Genomic DNA, 20,253 nt, shown 5'->3' on the forward strand with positions numbered 1-20,253 from the left:
ACACGACAGGACTATGTATTGGTGGCAAAGTGACGTTGACACTACCCGGAAACAGCAGGAGTGCTGGAACCAGGTTGGGCAGGAGGGAGTACTCATGCCAAAGACACTGCTGAGGACCAGCTGACGGTGCTGGAACCCGGATGGGTAGCAGAAGGAACAAGAGCCAACGGCACAACCGTGGACCAGCTGACGGTGCTGGAACACGGTTACTAAGCAGGAGGTACCTGTGCTACAAAGCACTACCAAGGACCAGCAGACATTGATGGAACTCAGATACCGAGAAGGAGGCACCTAGGCCAAAGGCACTGCCGAGAACAAGCTGACGGTGCTGGAACCCGGATGGGTAGCAGAAGCTACAAGAGTCAATGGAACTACCGAGAACCAGCTGATGGTGCTGGTACCCGGAGTGGCAGCAGAAGGAACAAGAGCCAATGGCACAACCATGGACCAGCTGATCGTGCTGGAACACGGTTACTAAGCAGGAGGTACCTGTGCTACAAAGCACTACCAAGGACCAGCAGACATTGATGGAACTCGGATACCAAGAAGGAGGCACCTAGGCCAAAGGCACTGCCGAGAACTAGCTGACGGTGCTGGAACCCAGATGGGTAGCAGAAGCTACCTCTGAAAAACAACGTTGCAAGGCCGCAAGCCGGCCGCAGTTACCGAATCCTACAGTCCTACAGAGGGTGCCTGTCCTATTGGCACTACGGAACCAGCCTTTATTACCAGAACCCGCAGCCCACATAGGAAGCACCTAAACTGCAGGCACCATAGACTCGGCTAACTCGACCGCAACACGATTGGACAACGTTTTGGTGGCAAAGTGACGTTGACACTACCCGGAAACAGAAGGCGTGCTGGATCCAGGCTGGGCAGGAGGGAGTACCCGTGCAAAAGACACTTCTGAGCAGCAACTGGCGATGTTGGAGCCCAGGGTCAATCATGCAGCAGGCGTAGATGTAGTGTGATTTTGGAGGCAGCAGGAGACTTTGTAGTCCACACAGCAGGGGAGCAGCTGGCGTTACTGATCCCCACTAACACTGGAGCATGTGTTTTTCTCTGTTCAGACGGCACTTCCGAGCAACAACTGGCTGTGCTGAAGTCCAGGATCAATCATGGAGCAGACTGAGGCCTACTTGAAGCAAGTTTTATATCGGTTGTACACTACTACTGATCGTAACCGTGCTCCACTTAGGCCTCTGGCTCTACTGTCTCTAGTATTTCCTCTGGCCTCCAACCCCGCCAGTTGCTGCTCTGAAGTGGCGTCTGCACAATCCACACTTGTTCCTGGGTTACAGGGGCTCAGTCACGTCAGTTGATCCCCTGATGTGTGTCCGGCAAGGTCTCCTGCTCTGCCCACATTCCCACTACTAGTAATGGGAAGCTACCCCTGAAAAACAACGTTGCAAGGCCGCGAGCCGGCCGCAGTTACCGAAACACACAGTCCTACAGGGGGTGCTTGTCCGGCAAGGTCTCCTGCTCTGTCCACATTCCCACTACTAGTAATGGGAATGTGAAAAGAGCAGGAGACATTGCCGGACAAACATCAGGGGATCAACTGACATGACTGAGCCCCAGTAACACAGGAACAAGTGTGGATTGTGCAGACGCCACTTCAGAGCAGCAACTGGCGGGGTTGGAGGCCAGGGGAAATACTAGAGACAGTGGAGCCAGAGGCCATAGTGGAGCACGGTTAAAAATCAGTAGTAGTTCGATTGTGGAGGGAGCAGGAGACTTTACCGTCCACACAACAGGGGAGCAGATGGCGTTACTGAATCCCACTAACACAGGAGCTAGTGTTTTTCTCTGTCCAGACGGCACTTCTGAGCGACAACTGGCTGTGTTGAAGCCCGGGGATTACAGTTCAGGTGGCAGAAACATGAACACAACAGGAGACCTGGATACTGTTGCCAACCAATTATTTATTCTGGTAGAGGACTGGCAAATTATGGCAAGATCCAGGCCTTGTTCATTTTCAGAAAAGTAAGCCGGTCAACATTATCGGAGGATAGTTGCGTGCGATGGTCTGTTAGTACACCACCTGCGGCACTAAAGACGCGTTCCGATAATACACTGGCAGCAGGGCAAGCCAGCACCTCCAATGCATACTGGCTAAGCTCTGGCCATGTATCCAGCTTTGAGACTCAAAACTTGAAGGGGGAAGAGTCATCTGGGAGTACACTGACAGGGCAAGACATGTAGTCTGTCACCATCTGACGGAAACGTTGCCTCCTGCTGACTGGAGCCATCTGTGATGGTGTAGACATTTGTGGCGGACACACAAAACTTTGCCACATTTGGGCCATAGTGGTCTTGCGTTGTGCTGAGGCGCTGCCTCTGCTCCCTCTTTGTCCCGAGCTTCCTCCACTGCCTCGACGCACAGAGCTGCTTTGTAAAGCACTAGCAGCACTGCTGTCGGTTGGAATGGAGAACATGATGGACTGCACCAGTGTGTCTTGGTACTCCCGCAGTTTACGCTCCCGGTTCAATGGTGGTATGAGGCTTTGTAAGTTGTCCCGGTAGCGAGGATCTAGGAGGGTGTACACCCAATAATCAGTCGTGTTGAGAATGTGGGCGATGCGGCGGTCATTTTTCAGGCACTGCAGCATGAAATCAACCATGTGCTGCAGACTCCCAACTGCCAAAGAAACGTTGTCCCCTGCTTGAGTCGTCATCTCTGCCTGCTCTGCATCACCCCACCCTCGCTGTACATACTGACTAGAGCATTGTGTACCTCCCTCCTCTGGAGAGATGTCTTCCTCCTCCATTGACTCCTCCTCATCCTCCTCACAAAGTGTCCCTGCCTAGGCCTTTGTGAGGAACCACGTAGCGCAGACTGTCGAGAAGCAGATGGCATTTGTGACTCCTCATCCTCCACCTCTTCCAAAACCTCCTCCCTTAGTGCTTGCAGTGTTTTTTGAAGCAGGCAGATAAGGGGGACAGTCATGCTGACTAGTGCATCATCTGCACTCGCCATCTGCGTGGAATCATCGAAGGCACGCAAAACGAGGCAGATGTCCTTCATAGAGGCCCTCTCAGTGGTGCTGAAGTGTGACCGGCGCACAGTGCGACTTGTTTGCGCCTGATGCAGCTGGTACTCCATGACTGCTGCCTGCTGCTCACACAACCGCTCCAACATATGTAACGTTGAATTCCACCTGGTGGGTAGGTCAGATATGATGCGATGTTCTGGAAGGCGTAATCGGCACTGCAGAGCAGCAAGGCGCGATCTTGCCGTGCTGGAATGCCGCAAGTGAGCGCACTCTAGGCGGACCTTGTGCAGCAGTGCATCAAGATCCGGATAGTCCCTCAGAAAGCTCTGCATGACCAAGTTCAGCACATGTGCCAGACATGGGATGTGAGTGAGGTTGCCTAGGCCAAGAGCTGCCACCAGATTTCGGCCATTGTCACACACTACCAAGCCCGGCTGGAGATTCGCTGGCACAAACCACACGTCGCTCTCCTGCTTGATGGCATTCCAGAGCTCCTGCGCTGTGTGGCTTCGATTCCCCAAAGAAATTAATTTGAGTACAGCCTGTTGACGTTTGGCCACGGCTGTGCTCATATCGGTCATAACAGGCTCCTACAGCGCTGTTTCTGAGGTACTTGAGTAGGAGTAGGAGTCAATGTATAGAGACTGGATTCCTGCAATCCGTGGAGTTGGCAGAACACGTACAGCGCCACTCTCCAGATCAGTACCCGGCTCCACAACATTGACCCAATGGGCAGTGAGGGAAAGGTATCGCTCTGTCCATGGTTACTGGTCCACGCATCGTGGTCAGGTGGACCTTGCTACTGACGGCGTTTAGTAGCGCATGTTTTATTTTTCCCTCCACATGTTTTTGCAGGGCTGGGCCGGCTTGCCTGCTGAAATAAAAGCGGCTGAGCACGGTGTATTGTGGGACTGCCAATGCCATGAAGTTCCGGAAGGTGTCAGTTTCCACCAGCCTGAATGAGAGCATTTCAAGGGCCAGTAGTTTGGCAATGCCAGCATTCAGAGCCTGTGCTCGGGGATGGTTTGTCGAGTATGGCTGCCTTTTATCCCATGCCTGTGCTACCGATGGCTGTAGAGTTGCCTGGGAGTGTGAGGATGACTGGGAACGTGGTGCTGTGGGTGGAATGTCACTGGGTCTCCGGACAACAGTGCCAGAGGTTCTTCCTTGGCGATCCTGTGAGGAAGCCGAACCAGTTGTGTGTGAGCTGGAGGAAGAGGCCCCAACACGAGCTGAAGAGGTGGTAGGTGGTGCTGTACGTTGGCCTACGTCTTCAGTGTGTCTGTGTAACTCCACCTCGTGCATGGTCCACACATGTTTCCACTTATTTGTGGTATTGAGGTTGCTGACATTTTTCCCTCTTTTAACATTCTGATGACACAGCTTGCATTTGACAAAGCAAATGTCATCTGCAACTGTGTCAAAAAAGGACCACGCACTGCAAGTCTTGGGAGCGCCCGTTTTGGCTTTTGAAAGAGGAATGCTCCAAACGGGTGCCGAAGTGGAGGTTACAGGCAACCAAGTCTGCCCCCTCCCTCTCCCTCCTGTTTTGGCCGTGCGGGGAATCTCTTCCTCAGAGCTGCTCCCACCACCTTCCTGTTCCTCACGCCATGATGGGTCTATGACCTCATCATCTACACATTGACCGAAACGTCTTTTTTCTTGTACTACAATAAACCACCTTACAAATACCTTTATGTTGATGATATATGTCCTTTCTGGAGACCAGCCTAGTTGAAGCAACTCTCTGGTGCCTGCCACGTTTTGGTGTTAAGAGTCCTGTTGCTGTTGATATCTGTGGTGTGGAGCTTTGCAGCGGTGCATATAAGCTAAGTGTGGTGTTTTTTCTCCGAGTCCCTTTTGGTGTTTGTCACTTTCCCCTGTGTGTATTATCTGCAGTGGCAATGGCTAGTGATCCTTGATGGCCAGTGCATTAGCCAGGCCAGAGACCGGTGACACTATGGAGTAGGTTCCTGATGTCAGCAGGGGGAAGGACCTGCATAGGGTGTTAGCTGAGAACAGGGTCAGGCTCAGGGTGGAGTTCAGGAGGTGACCATTCCTGATTCCCTATTGTCAGGGCCTCCCTCTCCCCTATTCCATCGGCATTGTGTTGTTGTGCCGTTTAGTGACCGACCAACCATTGAGTTATGTCACACTGGTCAGTCACTCCGTGACATAAATAGTGTACTCACTTTTTATGTATAACACAGTCCCTTAGTATACAGTGCACTCACTTTTTATGTATTGCACAGTCCATTAATATATAGTGCACTCACTTGTTATGTATAGCACCATCCTTAGTTACAGTTTCCTTTTTTATTATGTATAATACCCTCCCTTATTACATAACATCTTCTCTAGTTATATATGGTGCCATCTTTTCCTGACGTGTATTTCGGCATCTGCCTTCATCAGGAAAGAGCACTTCCTGATGAATGCAGATGCCGAAACACACGTCAGGGAGGGCGCATCCAAGGGACAATCTGCACATGCTAAAGGTATTTATGTGAGGATTTACCTATCATTATCCAGCACTTATTTTTTCAATAGTCTGAATCATGCCTCTTTTATAAGTGATCTTAGTACATGTGGCTGATCATTTCTTGCCACTTTAAGCACAAGCACTTTACCTTATTGCCCCATTTTCCTCCATATACGTATTACCTTGCATTGTTGTATCCTTGCAGCATCTAGACATTAATGCTATAAACACATATGCAGATACACATATGCTTGCAGTTTTATGAATGGGCACTTTATTGTTTATTTAATATACCTCATCTTGTTGCTGCTAGCTACATATTGTGCAAATCCTTTGTCGATTGTGGTTTGTCTGTTTTTTTCTCCTGGTGTTCCCCCCACCCTTACCTCACTAGTTAAAGTTATTAGCATAATAAAATTTAATTTTTCACCTTATTTTGGACTTGTGTATTCGGCGTTTTTCCTGTTTTTTTCTGTTCATTTTACCGATATGTCCAATATTTCTGTCCATCAGTAACACATACGGCATAATGATATGCAATAATATTTTAATTCACAATATTTATGGCCATTTACTTTATGTGAACTGTGCCTATGAGATGTTCTTTTAATTTAGGTACTAACCATGCAGGGTGCCCAAACTTTAGCATCTACCCATTTTTGTTTTTTGTGTTTTTTAAAATGTAAAAGATGAAAATATGTATTGATTTGCATTAAATGCAAAGGAGATGTGTCATCTGCCTTTTAGAGATCATTCAATCTTCAACATGCTTAACTGTTCACAATAACATTAGTTTTGACCAGGGGTGCCCAAACCTTTACATGCCATGGTATATACAAGTGCTTCTCACTAAATTAGAATATCATCAAAAAGTTCAAAGTTCATTTATTTCAGTTTTTCAATACAAAAAGTGAAACTCATATTATATAGAGTCATTACAAATAGAGTGACCTATTTCAAGTGTTTATTTTTGTTAATGTTGATGATTCTCTATGGGGTTAAGGTCAGGCGAGTTTGTTGGCAAATCAAGAACAATGATACTGTTATTTTTAAACCAGGTATTGGTACTTTTGGCATCATGGACAGGTGCAAAGTCCTGATTGTGGAAGCTTCACTCAAGCATCTTGGATTGTGTGCCTCTCCACTCTTTCTACAGACTCTGGGACTTTGATTTCCAAATGAAATGCATCTGAACCCCTTGGACCACTGAGCAGCAGTTCAGTTGTTTTATCTCCTTCGCCCAAGTAAGACGCTTCTGGCATTGTCTATTGGTCATGAGTGGCTTGACACAACAAATGCGACACTTGTAGTACATGTCCTGGATACATCTGTGAGTGGTGGCTTTTGAAGCAATGACTCTAGCAGCAGTCCACGCCTTGTGAATTTGCTCCAAGTTTTTGATTGAACATGTTAATATTAATAAGCATTGACTCCAGCAAATTTTTAAATGGCCTTTTCCTAACAATCCTTTCAAGGCTGCAGTTATCCTTGTTGCTTGTGCACCTTTTTCTTCCACTGAACTTTCCATTAACCCCTTAACCCACAAAGGTATTTTCATTTTGAGTTTTTGTTTTTCTCTCCCCTTCTTCCCAGAGCCATAACTTTTCTATTTTTCTGCCAATATGGCCGTGTGAGGGCTTGTTTTTTGCGGGATGAGTTGTACTTTTGAATGACACCATTGGGTTTACCATGTCGTGTACTAGACAATGGGAAAAAAATTACATGTGCAGTGAAATTGAAAAAGAAGTGCAAAAAAAATTGCACCATTTTCTGATACATGTAGCATTTCCATTTTTCGTAATCTCTGTTTGGGTGAGGGTTTATTTTTTGCGTGCCAAGCTGACCTTTTTAATTATACCAGTTGATGCAGATATGATCTTTTGATCGTCCGTTATTGCACTTTAATGGAATGTCGTGGCGACCAAAAAAACGTAATTCTGGCGTTATGACTTTTTTCTCGCTATGCCGTGTAGCAATCAGGTTAATCCTTTTTTTATTGATAGATTGGGAGATTCAGAACATGGCGATACCAAATATGTGTATTTTTTATTGCTTTATTTTGAATGGGGCGAAAGGGAGGTGATTTGAACTTTTATATTTTTTTATTTTTTAATATTTTTAAAACATTTTTTTTTACATTTTGCTTGCTTCAATAGTCTCCATGGGAGACCAGAAGCTGCCATAACCCGATCATCTCTGCTACTTACAGGCGATGATCATATCACCTGTATGTAGCAGAATTGCTGACTTGCTATGAGCACTGACCATCAGGCAGCACTCATAGCTATCAGGCACTGACAACCATAGAGGTCCCCAGGAGACTTCTGGTTGTCATGCCAACCCACCGGTGGTCCACGATTGCGTGACGGGGTCACCAGTGGGTGGATTTCCAAAGGGACAGAGTCCGACATTGGCATACTATTACTTCCCAATGTTGAAAAGAGGTTATTATGCTTGGATACAGCACTCTGTGAACAGCCATCTTCTTTAGCAATGACATTTTGTGGCTTACCCTCCTTGTGCAGTGTGTGAATGCCTTCTGGACATCTGTCAAGTCAGCAGAGTTCCCCATAATTGTGGAGCCTACTGAAACAGACTAAGGGACCTGTTTAAATGCTTAGGAAGCCTTTGCAGGTGTTTTTTGTTAATTATTCTAATTTGTTGAGATAATGACTTTTGGGTTTTTATTGGCTGTAAGTTATAATCAACAACATTAATAGAAATAAACACTTGAAATAGATCAGTCTGTTTGTACTGACTCTATATAATATATGAGTTTCACTTTTTGTATTGAAGAACTGACATAAAGTACCTTTTTGATGATATTGTAATTTAGTGAGAAGCACTTGTATGTATATTATGTAAAAGTGACAATGAATTGAAAATACAAAGTGTTGTTCGTTATATTGGCAAAAATGAATTAGAACCAATATAGTTTGAGAGGAAAAGTTTGTGTGATAAATGTGTATTGTGGTGAGCCATAGTGGAATGGTGAAAGTAAGAATGAGCAAAATACCTGTGTGGAAGCAAAGCATTAAAAAACATATATCTGGAATTTATGATTTTCTAATCAGTGTGCCTGCAGCAGCTGATTACCTCCAAGCTTTAATTATTGCTGTGTATCACAAAATTTTACCAGGTGAGCAATTTGTTCGTACTAAATTTCCAGATACCACCAGATAGACCTTATTGCGCTTTTTCAGCTCCATGCTTTTCTTCTTCTACTTTTGCCTAAAATTATGACATGAGGTAATGTGACATAGGGGTCCGAGTGCAAATTTTCTATATTATGGATATAGGTGCTTTTACAATTCTGCATTTTAGAACTGTTAACTATATATTTTGCAGTGTGTTGTTTCTGTATTCTATATATTTATACTCATACTATGGAGATGGAGTTAAAGGTGTGGGCATTTATCATTAAAAAAAATTATAGCTAAAAATTAATGGTTAAAAAACAAAGTCGGGCGCCTAAAAAGCTAAGATGTTTTTCATGGGTACATTTTAAGTACGTTCAAAAAGCAAAGTGAATCTTTACTAGCTTTCTAAAAGATAAGAGACTCCAATGATAACTTCTAAAATATTGCTGTGGTTTTCTGTGCCTGTTAGCTGAAGTGTGCCTGTAACATATCTGCCTTTGGTGCCCAAATTGAATAAAACAGAAATGAAAGTCATACATATCTTCAATCGTTATTCACAGGAGAGCAGCACGCAAAGACAACATTATCAGCTATAAGAGCTGCCATCAAACACTTTTTTATTAGAACATTAACAATTTGTGGCTAACCGCTGAGATTTTTGATCACAGAAATGGAATGTTTGCTTATAAGAATAATGCATACATTAATTTTAGCAATTCCATTGAGATTTCATCATGCTTTTGAAATGCAAAATGTCATAGACACCTTTACTATATTTTTAGAAATGCATTACTTGTGCCAAAAGAAAAGGGAAAGTGCGGCAAGCAAAGTTCTCTTTGCAGACCTTAAATTGAGAATTATAGTTAAAAGCTGTCCTTTTATTGTGACATTATGAAAGTTAATCTTGGCATTTAGTATTAGAATTTTAGATATAAAAAGCAGTTAAAATATTTAAGTGCTCCTGTTCTTAGTTTCAGACATGGGGAATATTCAATTATCCATTGCAATGGAGCGATGTAACAATTTTATGCAAGCTGATTAGATATATATCTTGTCTGGAGCCACATGGCAATACAAAGAATTAGTACCACTTTTTCTGTTGTATTTGACTTTGATGGACTCTAATTGTGATGTATAGAGATGAGCGACTTTGCCTTTTTTCGGGTCGAGTCGGGTTTCATGAAACCTGACTTTATCAAAAGTAGGGTCGAACGAAATTGGCCGATTATCGTGAAAAGTCGAAGGTCGACTGAAGCACGAAACCCAATGCAAGTCAATGGGGAACCAAGGTCGGCAGGGAGTGGAGGACAGGAAACACACCAACAGTGCCCATTTTAATGCCAAAAACATAAATTCTTATTACTTAAGCTTGTCAACCTTAATTTACTTCATAATAATAGTTAGGCATTGAAAACTGGGGGTTATTTGGCTAAAGTTATGGGGGGGGTAGGGCTGGCTTCAGATTTTCGTGGGCCCTGGGACAAAGAGTGTCACTGGGCTCTTTTAACACATGCCACAATTCATGATCCTCTGATACGGCAGAGAAATAGCTGTATAGTACAATGAAAAATACTTCACTTCTTACATCTCATGACTGATGTCCATTTTAAATTCTCCAATAGCTCCAAAAATGGACAGTATATTACTCCATACAGTATTATGGCCACCGCATAGTGCGCTATACAGAGTAATGAGGCCCATATATTTCTCCATACAGAATCATTGGTCCCATATAATGTTTGAAACAGTATATGATGAGCTCCACATAATGCTACAGTATATGTTGGTCCGCATGGATGAAACTCCACTGTGTTATGGGCCCAAATAATGCTCCATATATAATGGGCCCCATTTCTAATGCTCCAGTGTATAATGGGCCCTGTGAATGCTGCTCCAGTGTCTGATGTCCACCTTTGGAATGCTCTAGTGTATGGTGGGCCTCATATATCATTCTCCAGAGTATAGTGCTCCCCAAAACTTGCTGTCCCAACATTGAAAATAATTAAATAAGTCTCCTCGCTAGGGAATCCCTGTACTAGTCTGGACTCCTCATCGTCCCCATCCTCCATCTCACTGCACTTGGACTGTTTAGGCAGAGGGCGTACAGACGTGATATCATCGCGCTCTCTGACCAGAATGTCACTGTCAGGAAACGCGGAAGATGTCACGGCGGTGGAGCAGGGAGAGGTAAGTATTTCAACTTTGCAAGTGCTGTGATCCTGAGCAAGCAGGGGGGCCCACTCGTTGGCGACGGCACTGGCACAGGGCCCCTCATTGTACGGCGGTGTGTCTTACGGCAGGTGGGCCCTCCCACCGGCAGAGACACTTTTGTGCACTATGAGGGGCCCTGTGCCAGTGCCGTCGCCCATGAGTATGCCCCCCACCTGCTCAAGGAACCTGCACTTTCATCTGCACCTTCCTCTTTGTCACCGTGTAAGGTAGTAGAGTATGCAGGAAGGGGAACCTGAGTTTCATCAGGGTCAGATTCTGGCTGTGTAGAGTACGAGGGGAATGTAGTGGTCAATGTACAAGCAGAATCATCTAGCATTGGCTGGGCATCAGTGCACTTGTGGCGCCCCCAGGAGTACGGTCGCCACAGTGGCATTACCTTCCTCCTAGGGAGTGTGATGTCATGCTTGGGAGCAACAAAGGATCTCTCTAGCAGTTAAACCAACACACAACACAGTTCCCACTCCAGGCAAGCAGGGAGACCTCTGAACCTGACTGCTGAGGAGCTGTTCTCTGTGGTCGGGAGGAGGTATGATAGGGCAGTCTGTGAAGGGAAGGGGAAGTGTGTGGACATGAGAAGGGGAGCTGGAGGATGAGCAGAGTTAAGGCTCACTCCTAGCTGGAGCGCATTCCGGATTCGATTCCGGTCTCCGAGTTTGTAGGGACACTGACGGTCCTGCAGCAGAAACCGGAGGAAGTAGCAGCTGTAAATGCTCTGTTCCCAACTAAGGCTTGGAGGCCCCAGCTGCGACATGTGTGAGCCAGAAGGAAAAGGCTATGGCTGCCTGCCATACGAGAAAGTTCCAAAAGAGAGTCAACAGGGGGAACTTCAGTGAACTCTGTACTGCGAGTACCTCAGATAAGTGCTAGAACGGAGGCCACACTACCTATCGGCAGAGAGAGAATTCCAAATTTGCTTCCAGGCTGACCAAATCCTTCTCCATCTGTACTCTGGGTCCTGGACGGCACTTTCCAAGTACAGGTAAAGGAACTGCACGACTGTGTCTGTCATCTTTCTCCTGCGCCTGGTGCACGGCTCTGCTACATCCTGCACTGCACACAATCTACCAACTCTTTCATCTGCCCTGCGACTACGGCCCTACCTGTGCAGGGCTTCTACATCTTAGCTGCACCACAACATCTGTCCCAGAGAAGCGACACTGCAGCACGGGTCAATCTGATCAGAAACCACAGGTGGCGTCACGTATCATTCACCTATAAACGTTATTCACCCCTTTGCGTGGATCCCCAGGGCCATGGAACGGGTCATCATCACCACCAACATGACATATCCCTCTGAGACACCGGCCCGGTACCGATTAACCCCACTGCCCTGGCTGGCCACCCACACTCCATGTCAGATTCATCTTGGACTGGGGAATTCACAATTTGAGTTGATAACCCAGGCATGGTATGATAGAAAGAGCTACATGAACTAATGTGAAGTGTGGCCTGCTGCATCATTCACTTTTGGTGGTGGTGAAGGACGCAAGGAAAGGGGTTCTTCCTGACCAGGAGCAAGCACTTGACGACTCAGTGCTTGCATTTTTTGAAAGTTCAGAAGAGGAGGGCATATTTGCTGGAGTCTGTTTCAGCAATGTAAGCCAAAACCAGTTCCTGATGCTCCGACTTTAAAAGCGGTTAACCTACTCCCAGAAAAGGTAGCCTTCCAGGCGTTCCGGAGCCAGACCATGAGGCAGGCTCAACACCTCCTGCCTTAGCTGCTATTGTGCTTTTGCCACTACCAGCAGATGCACCACCACCATCAGCACCAGCTGGCCCCCCCAAGCCCACGTCCGCAGCGTCTTCCACCAAACTTCAAAATGTTGCAGAAAATGAACCCAAAATAACATCAGATATATGGTATATCAAAAGCGTATAGCTCTATACAGTCAAAGGATGATTGTCAATCCCCCTATATATACCATCAGTCACACAGAGACGCTCACAGGCTCAGTATGGATAAGACAAGAATATAAAAAGTAGAAAAAGTGTACAGTATCATCAGATGGCAGGTATAGTATAGTTTAAACATTCTAAATCTCCGTAGATATTTCAGGAGGCAGACACAGACGCGCTCAGTATGGATTACGACACAATATAAAAAGCCCTAAAACGGTAATGGATCTGAAGAGTACAGCTGTACACAGTGTAGGGGTCATTGTTGTCAATCTCAGTATTTATTTCCAGTCAGAAAATAACTCTCATTTGGTCAGTTTGGATTAGACCAGAATATAAAAAGCAGTAAATGGGTAATGTATCACAAGCGTAGAGCTGTATACACTAGTGTTGGGGTAATTTTTAAATGTACATCTAAATTGCAGGAGTAACCCACAGACTGTCACATGCTCAGGATGGATCACACCACAATAAAACAAGATCCGCAAGAAATAATCACACATGTGGGACAATGTTCCAGGTGTCAATGATACACTTAGAGTGGTGGGTGGAGCATGACTTTCTGGCAGAAAGAGTACAGTATCACCAGATACCAGATATATATAGCATAGTTTAAACATTAAAAATGTACATCTATATATCAGGAGTAGTGTTGAGCCACCCTGCTAGTGTTCCAGTTCGTTTTGGTTTGTTGAACACGAGGCAAGTTCGTCGAATGTTTGACGAACATTCGACGAGCAACGTCGAACACCATTGAAAATAATGGCAGGCAAACACATACAAACACATAGAAAACAATTACAAAACACCTTAGGTGTCCCAAAGCAGATAAAATGCTCAGAATACAAAAATAACATATGGAAAACGACAACTACATATAGAAAAGAGGTGGAGGAGTAAAAGGAGGAGGAGGAGGAGGAGGAGAAACAGATATAGGCATGTTATGCCCTTATGAAGTCAAGAAAGGCTGGAATAAAAATGTAAAATACCAAAAAACAGTAAAAATCTGAAATCGAAGACGATCATATACCGTCAAACTTCCCACCATAAATTAGGCCAACTGCCGATCGGGCGGCGTTATTCCCACGAACCTCCGAACAGCGTCCATGAAGGCAAAGTGTTTGGTTTCCAGGGGCAGTATGGTTGCACAGCTGAACCTTAAAGGAATGTCAAGAAGGGCAGCACCAGGAGTGGAGCCTGCAGCTTAATTCGACTCCACCCGGGAAACCTCAACCATGCCAGCTACAGAAAAGATTGACAGATTGCAAGCTTTGTCGATTCTGTGGGTGGTGGTGGATGTCCATTTTAAGTTGTGCTAGCGATTTGTCAGCTTAATTCCGTTAACGAACGAGACTCCGGCATGCCCCCGTGGTACGCCTCAAGCTTACTAGAGGGACACGCGAGGCTCTGGCACTTAAGATCGATCAATAACAGGTCTGTCATGCCCTTACATGTCTGGGGCTGAATGTGCGCTACACTGAAAGGTCCAGCGTGTGTCGCTTACAGGTGCAGATAACCCGCTGAACCCCGTTAGTGATGGGGATCTGGTACTCCAATTCTTCCCTGCGAACGAGGATTTCCCAGTAAGTGCAGGTCAACCGGAATTACGGAATTAGGCCTAACCGGCATTCCAGAAAAAATGAAAAAATTAAGTGTCCAAACCACAGGTTTTGTAGCTTGCTTAACAGCTGGGCTCCTATGCTGAGTAGCATGCAGTTCTTACATAAACAGGCGGCATAGCTTGGTTCACGGGTGGTCAACAACTCTGCTGATTAGCAGACAGTGCTTACCTAAACAGGCGGCATAGCTAGGTTCACAGGTGGGCTCCTCTGCTGAGCAGTAGACACCGGTACTAGTCCCAAAGTATTCACTGGGCTAAATGGAGTTAAAAAATGGCTCTTACATAAACAGGCGGCACAGCTTGGTTCACGGGTGGGCTCCTCTGATGAGTAGCAGACACAGTTACTAGGCCCAAAGTATTAACTGTGCTAAATGCAGTCAAAAACTGGTTATTTCATAAACAGGCGGCATAGCTAGGTTCACTGGTGTGCTGCTCTGCTGAGTAACAGACAGTGCTACAAGGCCCAAAAGGATTTTCTGGACAAGATGCGGTAAAAAATAATTAGAAACACACACGATGTAGCTCCTTGAAAGATGTACTACACCGCTTGCTACCACACACCGCTACTATGCCATGAAACAGTGTATTAACATTGAAAACCATTATTAATGTGAAAATGAAGTTACACTTTTGGTGAACGAACCGTTCTCGAACGGAACCTCGAACAGCCGAATTTTAAGCAAATTGTTCAAGTTCGACGAACGGCTCGAACACCACCCAAAACAGCTGGAATTTTAACTTGGCAAACAGGTCGACTCGAACACCGCTCATCTCTAATCAGGAGGCAGACTCAGACGTTCTCAGGCCCATCATGGATTCGACAAGATTATAGAAAGTTGAGTAAGGGTATAGTATCACCGGATAACAGGTATATATGTAGCATAGTTTAAAACACATGAAAAACCAATGTCTATATATCAGGAGGCAGACTCAGACGGTCTCAGGCCCAATATGGATTCGACATGATTGTAGAAAGTTGAGAAAGGGTACAGTATCACTGGATAGCAGGTATATATAGCATAGTTTAAACCTTAAAAATCTGCGTGTATATTTCCGGAGTCCGACAAAGATACTCACAGCCTCCGTATGGATTAGACAAGAATCTAGAAAGTAGAAAAATGGTTAAGTATTCAAAGCGTACACAAGTATACACTGCTGGGGTATTTTTCAATCTTCATATATATTTCAGTCTCAGTAAGACAGTCCAGACTGTCTGCAAGAGGAAACGAGATGGATACAAGTACAGACGGAAAGTCGACTGATTTTGGAATTACTAATCACGGTAAAAACTCCCGGGAGAATTCTCAGAGACGATGCTGACCATCAATGACTTTGTCTGTGGAGACAGAGAAAACAGTTCTTGTGAAGAAAGGTTTGCTGTATCGCAGTACCGTGGAACCCATCACCGTTACTCATCTCCATCAAATTGTGATCACAGGGAGAGATGTAGACATTGTCCTCACTGCCTATCATGATCTGTCAGGTAACTTTGGAGTGCAAAGGGCACAAGCCACAGAACATAGGCAAATCTATTGGATTGGCATGAGAGGACACATTTAAAAATGTGGGCAGGAATGTCACATGTCTGTGAGTCTTAAAACCATGAAAGATGGTGATCTCATTGTGAGTCGACGTCCATAACAAATGGAAGCCATTGATCATCTGAAGATAGAGCCCAGCAGGAGAGGGCATAGCTACGTCTTAACCATCATCTATCATTTCACCAAAATTGTATTGGCAGTCCCAGTGAAGTATTTAACAGGCCAGACTACACAGTGGTGGAGCAGGGAGAGGTAAGTATTGCAAGTGCTGGTGCCCTGAGCAAGCAGGGGGGCCCACTCGTGGCCGGCGATACTGGCACAGGGCCCCTCATAGTACGCCGGTGTGTCTAACGGCAGGTGTGCACCCCCACCATCAAAGACACTTGATTCTACTATGAGGGACCTTGTGCCAGTGCCGTTGCCAAAGAGTGTGCCCACCCACCTGTCCAGGGCAGCGGCACTCGCACGGGTGCGTGCACCAGGTGGTGACCCCGGCCCTGTGCGGGGAGGCAGCCCAGTTAGGGAGGTGGAAAAAATGGCATATGTTGATGTTGGACATTCAGCAGCTGCAAATGGAGTAATTGGAGAAGTCCGCGGAATAGGAGGACAAAAGCAAGCCATTTTTCTGACAACCTACGTGTCAGCAGGGGAGGGTGGGACAAAATCCTTTGAAACCCATGCATGGTTCATTTTAATGAAGGATAGATCATCAACATTTTGGGTCAACAGACAGGTCCTTTTTTCTGTCAGGATTGATCCAGCAGCACTGAAGACTCGTTCAGATAATACACTAGCAGTAGGACAAGCAAGCTTCTGTAAGGCAAATTGTGCCAATTCAGGCCAGGTGTCAAGTTTACTGGCCCAATAGTGAAAGGGGAATGACCGGTGAGGGAGAACATCGATATGGGAGGAGAAGTAGTTTGTTACCATAGTTGACAACTGCTGTCTCCTGTCACTTTCGATCGATGCAGTATTACCTGTCGTGTGAGCGGTACTTGAAGAATCAGTCCACAACATGGTCATGAAATCCCTGTGTCCAACGCCACTTCAGCTGTGTGCACCACGAACACCTCTTCCATGTTGTCCCCTACGGCTCGTTGGAAAAACATCACCACCGCTGTGTGCTGGGAATGCCTCAAACAAACGGTTTACCAGAGTTGCTTGTTTGTTAGTCAATATTGGCTCTAGGTTCTCCTGTGGCATGATGTTTTGGAATTTGCCTTTATAGCATGGATCCAGGATGCTGGCCAACCAGTAGTCATCATCGTTCATCAATTTGGCTATGCGGGGGTCACTTTTTAGGATCTGCAAGGCATAATCAGACATGTTGGCCAATGTTCCAGGTGTCAATGATGCACTGCGAGTGCTGGGTGGAGGAGCACTTTCTGGCAAATCAACATCCCTCCAGTCATGCACAAACCCTGTACCTGACCTTGCCACGCCAACATGTTTTCTTGCCCCCTGAGAAGCATCCTCCTCCCCAAAATAATCATCCCCATCCTCCTCCTCCTCCTCTTCCTATTCTTCCTCCACCTCGTCCATGAGACTTCCCTGAGCAGACAGTGGCTGACTGTCATCAAGGCTTCCCTCCTCCTCTTCCTCCTCAGCTGCAGACGCCTGCTCCTTAATGTGCGTCAAAGTTTGATGAGCAGACGCATAAGTGGGATGCTCATGCTTATGATGGCGTTGTCTGCGCTTACCAGCCGTGTGCATTCCTCGAAACACTGAAGGACTTTACAGAGGTCTTTCAGCTTCGACCACTGCACACCAGACAACTCCATGTCTGCCTGCAAACTGCCTGCCTGTGTATCCTCTCACAAATGAATTACAGCCTGCCTCTGTTCGCACAGCCTCTGAACCATGTGCAGGGTCGAGTTCCACCTTGTTGCAACGTCGATAATTAGGAGGTGCTTGGGAAGGTGGAGCAATCGCTGCAGCTTCTGCATAAGACTGGAGTGTATGGGCGACCGGCGGATGTGCGCGCATAGTCTTCGCACCTTATGGAGCAGGGCTGTTAACTCCGGATAATTATTGAGGAAGCACTGCACCACCAGGAATTTCCCACGCAGCAATGGCATAAAGTGAGACTAGGGACTTTTTTTTTTTTTTAAAGTGGTGGAGGAATACAGTGCGGAAGGATACCTACCTTCCGTCATTGTATTCCTGGAGCTGGTAGAGAACGGTAGCATCAGCTGATGCTGCTGTTCTCCACGCAAGATGGACGTGGGACCCTCATGGACTTCTGCGGATCGGGGTAAGTATATTGGTGTTTTTTTATTTTGATATTTATCCCTCAGGTGACAATGGCTTCGGGGATCAAAGTGACAAGTGACGGTAAGTATGTACTCTACGTTATATGTACTGTATGTCTATATGTATGTATTGTATGTAGTATATATGTATGTTGCATGCATGTAGTATATATGCAGTATATATGTAGTATGCATGTTGCATGCATGTGGTATGTATGTAGTATGTATGTAGTATGTATGTTGCATGTATGTAGCATGTAGTGTGTATGTATGTAGCATGTATGTAGTATGTATGTTGCATGTATGTAGCATGTAGTGTGTATGTTGCATGTATGTAGCATGTAGTATATATGTAGTATGTATGTTACATGTAGTATATATAGTATATATGTAGTATGCATGTTGCATGCATGTAGTATATATGTAGTATGCATGTTGCATGCATGTAGTATATATGTTGTATGTATGTTGCATGCATGTAGTATATATGTATTATGTATGTAGTATGTATGTAGCATGTATGTAGTATGTAGCATGCATGTAGTATGTAGCATGTATGTAGTATGTATGTTACATGTAGTATATATGTAGTATGTATGTTACATGTAGTATATATGTAGTATGTATGTTGCATGCATGTAGTATATATGTAGTATGTATGTAGCATGTATGTAGTATGTAGCATTTATGTAGCATGCATGTAGTATGTAGCATGTATGTAGTATGCATGTTGCATGTAGTATATATGTAGTATGCATGTTGTATGTATGTAGCATGTATGTAGCATGTAAATTTTTTTTTTTTTTTCTTTTACATTCAACACATTAGCCGGATGATGGGACTACTACTGTCCCATCATTGGCTAATGTGTCAATCACCGTCATGGTAGCAGGCATCGCCCGATGGGACTTGTAGTCCCATCGGACGATGCCTGCACAGACCCCCGGAGCCTGCACAGACCACCGGCAGGCCGGCACAGCCCCCCGGCAGGCCGGCACAGACCACCGGAGCCTGCACAGACCACCGGCAGGCCGGCACAGCCCCCCGGCAGGCCGGCACAGACCACCGGAGCCTGCACAGACCACCGGCAGGCCGGCACAGCCCCCCGGCAGGCCGGCACAGACCACCGGAGCCTGCACAGGCCACCGGCAGGCCGGCACAGCCCCCCGGCAGGCCGGCACAGACCACCGGAGCCTGCACAGACCACCGGCAGGCCGGCACAGCCCCCCGGCAGGCCGGCACAGCCCCCCGGCAGGCCGGCAAAGACCCCCGGAGCCTGCACAGACCACCGGCAGGCTGGCACAGACCACCGGAGCCTGCACAGACCACCGGCAGGCCGGTACAGACCCCCGGACAGTCGGCACAGCCCCCCGAAGGCCCGAAATGACGGCGCATCATGATGCGCACAGACAGCGCATCATGATGACGTCATTTCGGCAGCCAATCAGAGCCACTTTTGTGGCTCATTGCATTTTGGACTTCCGATTCCGGTATCCGATACGAAAAAAGTATCGGTACTCGGTACCGGAATTCCGATACGGCAAATATCGGCCGATACCCGATACTTGCGGTATCGGAAAGCTCAACACTATCAAGGACATTAAGCAAGATTGCTTGCGGTTGTGGGTGACTTATCGGGAAGTCACGATTGTGTGGTCAGAGATCGTGCCACGCAGGCGTTGGCGGTCCATGAGATCATTGGAGAAGGTCAACCGGGCAAGGATCAAGGTTAACAGAGCGGTGTCCGCTTTTATAGTTAAAAACGGGGGAGTTGCCGTGCGACATTTTGATTTGGAGAAGGGTGAGGGTGATTACTGGTTGGCGGACGGGATTCACTTGAATGCAGTGGGTTCCGATATTTGGGCCCTCGCCCTTCAGGAGGGTATAGAGAAGGCTGTCGCTTGGCGGGTTGTGGGGGTCTCCGGTCATTGAGGTGTTCAAAGGCCCCTCGTTGTGGCGGTTTTGGGGGAGGGGGAGTCCTTGAAGTCGGTGGAAATTGGTTTGGGAGACTCTCTGGGTAGGGTCTTCTTCGTTTAAAGGTATGCTGGTCGTGATCTGGTGAAAGGTGGATGGGGAGTTTTCCGTCGGAAGAG

This window comes from Dendrobates tinctorius, unplaced genomic scaffold, assembly GCF_039654945.1.
Source record: "Dendrobates tinctorius isolate UK_male_01 unplaced genomic scaffold, ASM3965494v1 ptg000030l, whole genome shotgun sequence".
Taxonomy (NCBI): Eukaryota; Metazoa; Chordata; class Amphibia; order Anura; family Dendrobatidae; genus Dendrobates; species Dendrobates tinctorius.